At 36.5% G+C, this 11,550-nt stretch overlaps 1 protein-coding gene across 18 annotated transcripts in view; it reads right to left on the minus strand.

Annotated features, from left to right (window-relative positions):
- Positions 1-11,550, minus strand: part of DENND2B (DENN domain containing 2B) — a 176,808-nt gene that overhangs the window by 164,255 nt on the left and 1,003 nt on the right. For 8 of the 18 annotated variants that reach the window (XM_070274702.1, XM_070274695.1, XM_070274689.1 and 5 more), the window contains exon 2: positions 9,723-9,864. The gene's annotated coding sequence lies outside the window, so the exon portion shown is untranslated. Of the gene's footprint in view, positions 1-9,690; positions 9,865-11,550 lie in introns of all 18 variants that reach the window. The other 10 variants (XM_070274705.1, XM_070274701.1, XM_070274713.1 and 7 more) reach the window with 2 other exon arrangements.

Raw genomic sequence — 11,550 nt, forward strand, 5'->3', positions numbered from 1 at the left:
AATTTGTTCACATTTAACTGTAGCATGAACGTCAAAAGTTATTGTATCTTTCTGTATCTCAAGTTTCTCATCTTTAAATGAATACATTTGCCACTACATTCCCTCAAAGATATATTTATACTTAATTAAAATAACACGCATTCTGGGATTACAATAAAGCTATAATATGTTCCTGCACTCCTAACAAATTAACTCCCTAAAAGGAATAAAAATTTTGAGTAATCTATTTTTTAAATATAGTATCTACCTCACATCACAAAATATTTCTGAAATTTTATGTTAAAAGAAAAATATTATAAATGAATTAAGTAAACTCTTCAAAAGAACTCAATGGTGGGTTCTCAGTGAAGAAAGATTTTTAAAATGTTAACAATTTTCCCGTAATTAACAAGTTTTATATATTCAGATATAATTTCATTGAGTCTTCTGAAGAAGAGACTTATCCTAACAATCTTATGGGAAAGGAATATTCTAAGTACATTTTATTGGGTTAACTCACTTTAAGGCTTTGACTTTTCTACCAGCAAATTACTAAAACACATGCATTTTTCTTTTAAAGACACAAGAATTTTCATTGTGCTAGTGTAAAGAGTAGATTCTAAAGTGTTATATAAAGTATGGTTCTAAAATTTAAAAGAGTTAAAAGAGATCCCTCATCTCAATTCCTAGGAGATGCTGTATCTGGAAAGGGTAAACAGAAGCAAATAGTTTCTTGAAATTGTGCCAAGGCTACATGTCAACTGCCTGGCAGGAAATGCTTTTGGAGGGCCTAGATAAACAGACTATCATCTTTTTTTGGAAAATATTCTTCTTTGACTTCCTACAAAAAATGTACTGAGTTTAACTAGCATCCTCAACACAATAAGCAGAAAGGGCACAGAGGGTTTTTAAATGATCTTACCCATCGGATCTATGACACTTAAGTGATCTGTCCTTCACTTTTAACACACACGAACCTCGCTGCTCAACAAGTATATGCTCAATACATGCTTGTTGAAATTCTGTGGTGAATTAAATCTTTCCATTAATTTTCATCATTATCTTAGTGAAGCTTTATTTTACGAGAAATTTTCATTTAGCAGCAGCTCTTAATATTTTAGCATTATACAATGATAATATTTTCTTGCATTTATATAGCAATGAAATTTTCAAAATATTTTACATTCATTAACTTAATTTTTGTACTAACATCTCATTTTATAAGTGCTAGCTTAGTGTCAACGCTAAAAATTAAGTAAGTTAGTCAGAGGACAGACCTAAAACCAATTAATCTGAAACATTTTCGAGGACATTTCCCTCTGTCCCTACTATCTATCAGATAATGGATCCAAAAATCCTAATATCATATTTACTAAAATAATCCTTTGACCTCACCTCACTTTTACTTTCTTAAACTGCAAAAAGGATGATGAGGATCTAGGTTTTGACTCAGAACACCTACTATCAGCCAGAGAAATCTTCTTCCTTGCCTAAAGCCTAGTCAGCCTTTTTTTTTTAAGTAATTTTATTGGGATTATAATGGTTTGTAACATTGTGTAATTTCAGGTGTACATTATTGTTTATCAATTCCTGAATACCCTTCACTGTGCTCACCCCTAGTAGTCTAATGTTTATCCATCACCATACATATGTGCCCCTTTGTCCCTTTCAACGATCCCCCAACCCCCTTCCCCTCTGGTAACGACTGATCTGTTCTCTTTGTCCACGTATTTGTTATCTTCCACATATGAGTGAAATCATGCAGTATGTCTTTTTGTCTCTGGCTTATTTCGCTTAACATCACACCCTCAGGTCCATCCATGTTGTTGCAAATGGGACAATTTTGTCTTTTTATGGCTGAATAGTATTCCATTGTATAAATATACCACATCTTCCTTATCCCTTTATCTGTAGAAGGGCACTTGGGTTGTTTCCACACCCTGGCTATTGTGAATTGTACTGCAATGAACATAGGGGTGCATAAATATCTTTGGATCACTGATTTCAAGTTCTTTGGATAAATACCCAGTAGTGGGAGAGCTGAATCGTATGGTGTTTCTATCTTTAATTTTTTGAGAAATCTCCATATTGTTTTCCATAGTGGCTGCACCAGTTTGCATTCCCACTAGCAGTGTATGAGGGTTCCCTTTTCTCTACATCCTCTCCAACATTTGTTGTTTTTTGTCTTGGTAACTATAGCCACTCTGACCAATGTAAGGTGATATCTCATTGTAGTTTTGATTTGCATTTCTCTAATAATTAGTGATGTTGAGCGTCTTTTCATGTGTCTGTTGGCCATCCGTATATCCTCCTTGGAGAAATGTCTGTTCATTTCTTCTGCCCATTTTTTGATCAGGTTGTTTGGGGGTTTTTTGTTGAGTTGTATGAGTTCTTTACATACTTGGGAGAGCAACCCCTCATCTGATAAATGATTTGTCAATATTTTCTCCCAGCGGGTGGGCTGTCTTTCCGTTTTGTTCATGGTTTCCTTTGCTTTGAAGAAGATTTTTAGTCTGATGTAGTCCCATTTGTTAACTTTTTCTTTTGTTTCCCTTGCCCAAGTAGATATAGTATTTGAAAAGATGTTGCCAAGACCAATGTCAAAGAGTGTACTGCCTCTATTTTCTTCTAAGAGTTTTATGGTTTCGGGTCTTACATTCAAATCTTTAATCCATTTTGAGTTAACTTTTGTGTATGGTGCAAGATAATGGTCTACTTTCATTCTTTTGCATGTGGCTGTCCAGTTTCCCCAACACCATTTATTGAAAAGACTTTCCTTTCTCCATTATATGTTCTTGGCTCCTTTGTCAAAGATTAGCTGTCCATAGATGTGTGGTTTTATTTCTGGGCTTTCAATTCTGATCCATTGATCTGTTTGTCTGTTTTGGTTCCAGTACCATGCTGTTTTGATTACCATAGCTTTGTAGTATATTTTCAAGTCAGGGATTGTGATGCCTCCAGCTTTGTTCTTTTTCCTCAGGGCTGCTTTGGCTATTTGGGGTCTTTTGTTGTTCCATATAAATTTTTGGATTCTTGTTCTATTTCTATGAAGAATGTCACTGGGATTCTGCTTGGGACTGCACTGAATCTGTAGATTGCTTTGGGTAGTATGGACATTTTAACTATGTTTATTCTTCCGACCCATGTGCATGGAATATCTTTCCATTTCTTTATGTCCTCTTCAATTTCTTTCAATAAACATTGAAAGAAGATTTAGTACCTATCCTTTTCAAATGATTCCGAAAATTTGAAGAAGATGGAACGCTTCCTAACACATTCTATGAGGCCAACATTACCCTGATACCAAAACAGACAAGGACATCACAGAGAAGGAAAACTACAGACGATATCCCTGATGAACTTAGATGCAAAAATCCTCAACAAAATATTGGTAAACCAATTATAGCAATATATTAAAAGGATTATATACCACAATCAAGTGGGATTTATTCCAGGGATGCAGGGATGGTTCAACATCTGCAAATCAATCAACGTAATACATCACATTTACAAACTGAGGAATAAAAATCACATGATTATCTCAATAGATGCAGAAAAAGCATCTGAGAAGATCCAACATCCATTTATGATAACAACTCTCAATAAAATAGGTATAGAAGGAAAGTACCTCAACATAATAAAGGCCATATATGACAAACCCTCAGCCAACATCATACTTAATGGTGAAAAACAGAAAGCCATCCCCCTGAGAATAGGAAGGAGACAAGGGTGCTCACTCTTGCCACTCCTATTCAACACAGTACTGGAGGTGTTGGCCAGAGCAATTAGGCAAGAAAAAGAAATAAAAAGAATCCAATTTGAAAAGGAAGAAGTGAAACTTTCACTATTTGCAGATGACATGATTCTATATATAGAAAACCCTAAAGGATCCACCAGAAAACTATTAGAAATAATCAACAACTACAGCAAAGTTTCAGGATACAAAATCAATTTAAAAAAATTAGTTGCATTCCTATACACTAACAATGAACTAGCAGAAAGAGAAATCAAGAATACATCCCATTTACAATCACAGCAAAAAGAATAAAATACCTAGGAGTAAACTTAACCAAAGAAGTGAAAGACCTGTACACTGAAAACTAGTCAGCCTTTTTGCACCTCCTCTCTCCACTAGCCTACCTGTTCTATTTAGCTACAATCCAATCACTCATCTTCTCTTCCTCCTTTTTCACATTGAAGGCATGCTCTGCCCCACTCACCCTACGCCCAATCTTGCCCAGTCTATAATGTGAGCAAAATTTCTCTGGCCCAAGGAACAACGTAATATGAAAGGTGATATATCTGTCTATCTGCCATGCCTCATCCTATAGTCATGGCACCTCAGATAATAATTTGAGCCACCTCAACTTTTGCGTCCTTCTCCATATTCCACAACCATCAGCCATTACTTCCAGTATCTATCCAGTCCGCTCCCTCCCTCCCAAACAGGACATCTTTGCCTTAGTTACTATTGGGTCTCACAGGGAAAAGAAATAAAGAAACTTTGTGTGCAGATGATTTTATGTTCTCTCCACAAAATGTGAAAGGGATGGTGTGTGACTAGAAAAAAGAGTCATAAAACTGAAAGATACAAATAGTTGAGTGTAAACAGTATATTTCAAATAATATAATCACCCTATTATTTCTTAAATTTTAAAATTTATTTCCATTATTTCTTATAATGGGGTGCACCTATAATTAGGTAAAGTGAGTACAGATCAGGAGATATAACTAAAGTTTTCTCTAGAATTGGTATAATTCTAATCCTGGAAATCTGGCTTCCTGCTCTACTTGTTAGAGCTTCCTGGAATGGAACATCAATCCACTATCAATACAGAACAAAGGCTTAATAAATTACCACTGAATAAATAAAAAAATATTGATAACAAGAACAAATATAAATTTCATCCTAAAAGAATATATAAAAGTAAGCCTTAAGAGAGTAAAGAGTTGTGTTTTAAAAGGTTAGGAGGGATATAAAATTGGAAGAGAACAGGAAGATCAATATATTAATTTTCAAAAAGCTGCTGGTGGGGCCAGCCCAGTGGCATAGTGGTTAAGTTTGTGTGCTCCCTTTCTGTAGCCCAGGGTTTGCACATTGGGATCCCGTGCATGGACTTACACACCGTTCATCAAGCCATGCTATGGCGGCATCCCACATACAAAATAGAGAAAGATTGGCACAGATGTTAGCTCAGGGACAATCTTCCTCAAGCAAAAAAAGAGGAAGACAGGCAAACAGATGTTAGCTCAGGGACAACCTTCCTCACCAAAAAAAAAAAAAAAAGCTGCTCGACCTGTCAGGATATATTGTGTCAGGTTTTAGGACATCAAAAATCTATATTGGGGACATTTCCAGAGTGAAGAGGTTAGCAAATCATCTATCCAAAAAGCCACAATAAAACTATATAAAATTGTCAGAACAATCATTTCAGGATTTTTTTTTTTTGGAAATTGACCAGAGTTACACAAGAAATTGAAAAGCATTTATATATGAAAAAAAGCGAAATAAAAAACTACTGAACCTCTGTTAGAAAAGCAGGAATCTGGGGCACCAGAGGCTGTTCCCATTCCTTATCCCCCACCCCCAGCTCCAACATGGTAATCCTATCAGGACAAGACAAGCCATGGAAGCCAGCAGCTCTGGAGGGTGATGACTTGATTGGGTGCCCAGGGTATTCTCGGACACAAGTCATCTTAGAAAGCAAGTGGTAAGCAATCTGGAAAAATCAACATCGCAGCTGGCTGAGACCGTAGTACTGGCTGGGGCAAACAACAGACCAGCCAGAAATTTAACACTGAGATCCAGGGAGCAAGTTAGCCACAGTGGACATTGATAAGCTCTCCCATATCCTTGGTGGTCTGGAAAGTGTGCACCTGTCTAAGGTTATGCACTGGCTGAATATGAGGCTTTGCACACACAGAGAATAAAACTCATGGCAGACTTGACTGAACTTTAAATGTGTTCCCCAGTCCATACACAGATCCATCGCAAAAGGTAGAAGCCTTACTAGGCTCAAGATATTTAAACACAACCTCTTACCAATTATTATCTGACCACTAAGCTATGCTGACAATCCCTAGGAAGTCAGGCTTAAAAATAAAAACAAAAATTAAGAGAAAAAAACTGAGGAGAGATATCAGTGGCCACACGCTTCATGGGAGACAGACTCTACAGAATTAGTCCAGGCAAGTCACTAAACCAATAAACTAACAAACAACAGCAGCAGCAACAACCCTCGGGGGCGGGGGGTGGGGGCGGGCAATCAGAATCCAGAGTTGGTATAGTATAAATCTAAAACAGAGACTGACAGGGCCAGCCCTGTGGCCGAGCAGTTAAGTTCACACACTCTGCTTTGGTGGCCCACGGTCTTGCTGGTTCAGATCCTGGGCATGGACCTAGCACCACTCATCAAGCCATGCTGAGGCAGCATCCCACATAGCAGAACTAGAGGGATCTACAACTATGTACTTGGGGGCTTTGGGGAGAAGAAAAAAAATTGGCAACCGATGTTAGCTCAGGGCCAATCTATAAAAAAAAACAAGAGAGATTGGCAAACTATAGCCCACAGCCCAATTATAGCCCACTGCCTGTTTTTTTACAGAAAGCTTTATTGGAAGACGTCTATACTCATTCATTTACATATTGTCTATGTCTGCTTTCACAGTACAACAAAAGAGTTAAGTAGTTACAATAAACACCACATGGCTCGCAAAATCCAAAATGTTTACTTTCTGGTCCTTTACAGAAAAAAGTTTGTTGGCCCCTCATCTAAAAAGTTCAGTTTTCAAGAAAAAATTATGAAACATACAAATAAATAGGAATATGGGACCTATGCACAGAAAAAGATACAGTTAACAGAAACTACCTCTGAGTCCAAATGTTAGACTTAGAAAACAAAGATTTCAAAAGCAGCTGTTAAAATATGTTCAAAGAACTGAAAAAATAAACAAGTTTTAAAAATTAAAGGAAAGTATGACAACAATGACTCAATAGAGAATATCAATTGAAAGAGATTATAAAACAAAACAAACAGAAATGCCCAGGTTGAAAACTACAATAACTGAAATGGAAATTCACTAGAAGAGCTCGACAGCAGATGTGAGATTGTGGAAAAAAGAAGCGGTGACCTTGAAGATAGATCAAAACAGATTATCCAATTTTAAGAAAAGAGAGGAAAATGAATGAAGAAAAATGAACAAGCCTCAGAGACCTGTGGGACACAACCAAATATACTAACATACATGTAAGGAGAGTGCCAGAAGGAGGAGAAAGAGAGAGAAAAGAGCAGAAAAAGAACATACCTGGTGGACTTATACTTCCCAATTTCCAAACTTACTGGAAAGCTCATAATAATCAATAATAATGCCATTGTGGTACCGGAATAAGGACAAACATATAGACCAGTGGAACAGAATTAAAAGTCCAAATATTATCCCTTATATTTGCAGTCAATTGATTTTTAACAAAAGTACCAAGGCAATTTAATGGGAAAAGAATTGTCTTTTCAACAAATGTTACCGAGACTACTGGACATCTAAGTGTAAAAAGATGAGTTAAGACATTTTCCTCATAATACACACACAAATGCATGCAAAATGGCATAAACCTAATATAAAAATTAAAATATAAAACTTTTAGAAGAAAACATAGGAAAAAATATCCATGATCTTGAGTTAGGCAAAGATTTCTTAGATATGACACCAAAAGTGCAATCCATAAAAGAAAATAACTCATAAATTAGACTTAATAAAAACTTATGAAATTTGTCCTTCAAAAGACAGCATTAAGAAAATGAAAGACATGACACAGACTAGGAGAAAAAACTTATAAATCATACATCTGATAAAGAATTCTTGTTCAGAATAAGAACTTTTTTTTTTTTTTGAGGAAGATTAGCCCTGAGCTAACATCTGTTGCCAATCCTCCTCTTTTTGCTGAGGAAGACTGGCCCTGAGCTAACATCCATGCCCATCTTCTTCTACTTTGTATGTGGGATGCCTGCCAGAGCATGGCTTGACAAGCAGTGCCATGTCCACACCTGGGATCCAAACTGGCGAACCCAGAGCCACCAAAGTGGAACGTGCGAACTTAACCACTGTGCCACTGGGCCGGCCCCCCAGAATAAGAACTTTTATCACCCAATTAAAAAAAAAAATGTTTAAATGGGCAAAAGATTCAAATAGACATTTGATGAAAAAAGAAATAGGAATGGCTAATAACTACAAGAAAACAAGCTCAACATCATTAGTCATTAAGGAAATGCAAATTAAAATTATGATGAGATACGAATTTCACACCCACTAGAATGACTATAATCAAAAAGACAAACAATAACAAGTATTGGGGAGGATGTGGAAAACTGGAACCTTCATACATTGCTTGTGGACTTGTAAAATGGTACAGCCACTTTGGAAAACAATTTGGCAGTTTCTTAAGATGTTAAACATAAATTTTCTATACCACTCAGCAATTCCACTCCAAAGTATCTCCCCAAGAGAAATGAAAACCTGTATCCATACAAAGTCTTGAACCCGATCTTCCAGAGCCACATTACTCATAATAGGCCCAAAATGGAAACAGTTAAAATGGCCATCAACTGGTGAACGAATGAACAAAATGTAGTATATTCATATAATGGAATATTATTCAGCCATAAAAAGGAATGAAGTACTGATACATGCTACAACATGGATGAGCCTCAAAAACATTAGGCTATGTGAAAGAAGCCAGACAAAAAAGGCCAGATATTGTATGACTCACTTATACGAACAGTCCGGAAAAGGCAAATGTATTGAAATGGCAAGCAGAATAGTGTTGCCTGGGTCTAGGGGTGGGAGTTGAGACTGATTGCATATGGTGGGCACTAGGGATTTTTTTCAGGTAATGAAAATGTTCCAAAACCGGCTTGTGGTGATGTTTTCATAATTCTGTAAATTTACTAAAAATTATTGAGTTGTACACTTAAAAGAGATGAATTTTATGATATCTAAATTATACCTCAATAAAGCAGTTTTTAAAAAACTCTACTTGGGTTCCAACTAGTATTTTTATCTCCCAAAATTACTTACCCCTTTAATTTCTGGTAGTTTTTAAAATGACAAAACTTTTTCCCTAATCATTCCTGCTCTGCCACCAATTTTTTAACTTCCAGTCCATTTTTAACAGGTTGTAAAAGCTAATTCTCAGAAGTTTGGTTCATTTTCTTTATGTAATCAAGACGACAGTTTTGGTAAGGAGTTTCTTTCATTCCCCAATAACCCAATGAGTTGATGTAATCAGGCAAAATGAATGATCTAATGGCTCAGACCGTCATACTACTTCACAGAGCCGTAATGAGTCTAAAGCTCCCTAAGTCTGCTGAAGAAATAAAAATACCACCTGTCAAATGAAGTGATTTATGCATTGTCTGGTATGTACAGTATAAATCATTGTCTCACTCTGGCGTGATACCCACTCTTGCACCCTAGGTTTTTAACCCTTTTTTGCCCCCTTCCCATAGAGAAAAAGAATTTACATTGCTCTTTGCTAGACTTGTTTTTTTCTCCTCAAAAAGTCCCAAACACAGGACCAATCTCTTCCCTCAGACCTCAGGAATAAATACTTCCCCGAACTCATCTATTCCCCAAAACATAATCTAGACAAATAACTTCTATGTGTTCTCTGGAACAAATTTACCCTTGTGAAGAGAGAAATCGTTGAAGGCTTACAACAGTTTCTTTCTCCACTGATGACCAGGTACCTTTCTGATTATACGCCCTCCTTCCATTTGCTGTTCCGTTTCCAAGTCTCACCAGTGGCTTCCAGAAGCACCTGGCTTGGGCTGTGTTTAATCCATGAGGGCCCTGATGGTAGATCACTTTCCATCACTAGTTCCATCCAATCTTAAAAAAGAGAAAAAAGATTCTCTCAATCTGTGGTATACAGTACAAACCTTGAAATTATTTTAAAAATATATGTATATATAAATGTATATAAAATAAACAAAGATTTAATTTCATCTTAGTCTTTAGGCTTCAGTTTCATTCCAAGTATCTTCCTTCCCATGTATTTCTAAATGTTAAATTCTAGGAAGATTAGTTACAATTGAATATTCATTACATTCAGTAAAGTGTATGTGGATAGATTTTTTTAAAGAAGCCAACCTTACCTTGCCTAATAGGGATCTATTTAAATTAAAAATTAAATCAGTAAATTCAACAAATGTCTATTGAATACCTACTGCTTAATAGGCACTGGATATATAGGGACAAAGAAGCAACAGTTTCCACCTTCAAAGAGTTCATAAACTGTTGGGAGAGAAGGAACCACAACCACATATAATTTAAATCAGATTGGGATAAGTACCCCAATATTGAAAAAAAAAGCCATGGAAACAGGCTGCACCTGGGAATAGCAGACGAAGATTTCAAAAAGTTGACCTGACAAAAGGAAAGTAACACTTCGACTGGAATGGAATTGGCGGTGGGGGAAGTAATAGAATCCTAGGCTGGAGTATTGGCTAAGTGAGGACATATTAGCAGGCAAGGCTGAAGTCTATTAAGACAATAATAATAGTTAATATTTACTGAGCATTTACCATGTGCAAGTACTATTCAAAGCACTCTACATATATTAACTTACTTGATCCTCACAACAACCCTATGAGGAATGTACTATTATTATTATTCTCATTTTATAGAAGACAAAACTGAGCTATAGAATGGGTTAAGTAATCTGCTCATGATTACACAGACACTGCTAAAAGTTATGGAGCCAGGATCTTGAAATCCATAAATAATAAAAGAACAAATTCTCTCTCCCCCTCAACCACACTCATTATGAGTTAACAGGTATCTTAACTACTCTTTCTCTCATTAATTCCTACATCCTTTGAGGCCTAGCTCAAATGCTGCTTTCTCTACAAAGCCTTTCTTGATCTCCCCAACTGAACAATATCTTTCTCCTCTAAGCTTCATAGAACTTTATCTGGTATCAATCTTATGGCAAACAGCTTACAGACAAAATCTTAATATTTTGTTCCTAGCATTACAGATGTTATGTGCATCATTTCCTTTTATTCTCCTTCAGTCTGATCCACTTTCTATTCTCTGCAACTCCTAGGACAGCGCCTGGCACATAATAATGTACCTAATCTATGGAACACTTATTCTTTGCAAGGCATTGTGCTATGCATTTTACAGGAATTCTCTCTCAAAATCTTAGAGCCATCCAATTCACCGTTCAATCGCTATTTTTAGGCCCTTCTGTGAGAGATAGAACACTAGATGCACCTTAAACTCAGTAAACAAGACAGATATGGTTCCTGTCCTCAAGAAGCTCAGTCTGGGGAGGCTGGTAGTACTAGTATCCCTGAGTGAAGAGATGAGGAAAAGCGAGGCTCAACGAGTTAAGTAATTTGTTTGCCCAGAATCACGCAGCAAAAAAGTGGCAGAGCAGGGAATTCAAACTCAGCTCTCCACACTGGATATTTGGGACCCTGTGCATGTAAACCACTTCGTTCTGAAGGAGGCACTGGATAAACACTCATTGAAGGAAAAGTTTTAGAATACTCCTACAATGAAAACTAT

This window comes from Equus caballus, chromosome 7, assembly GCF_041296265.1.
Source record: "Equus caballus isolate H_3958 breed thoroughbred chromosome 7, TB-T2T, whole genome shotgun sequence".
NCBI lineage: Eukaryota > Metazoa > Chordata > Mammalia > Perissodactyla > Equidae > Equus > Equus caballus.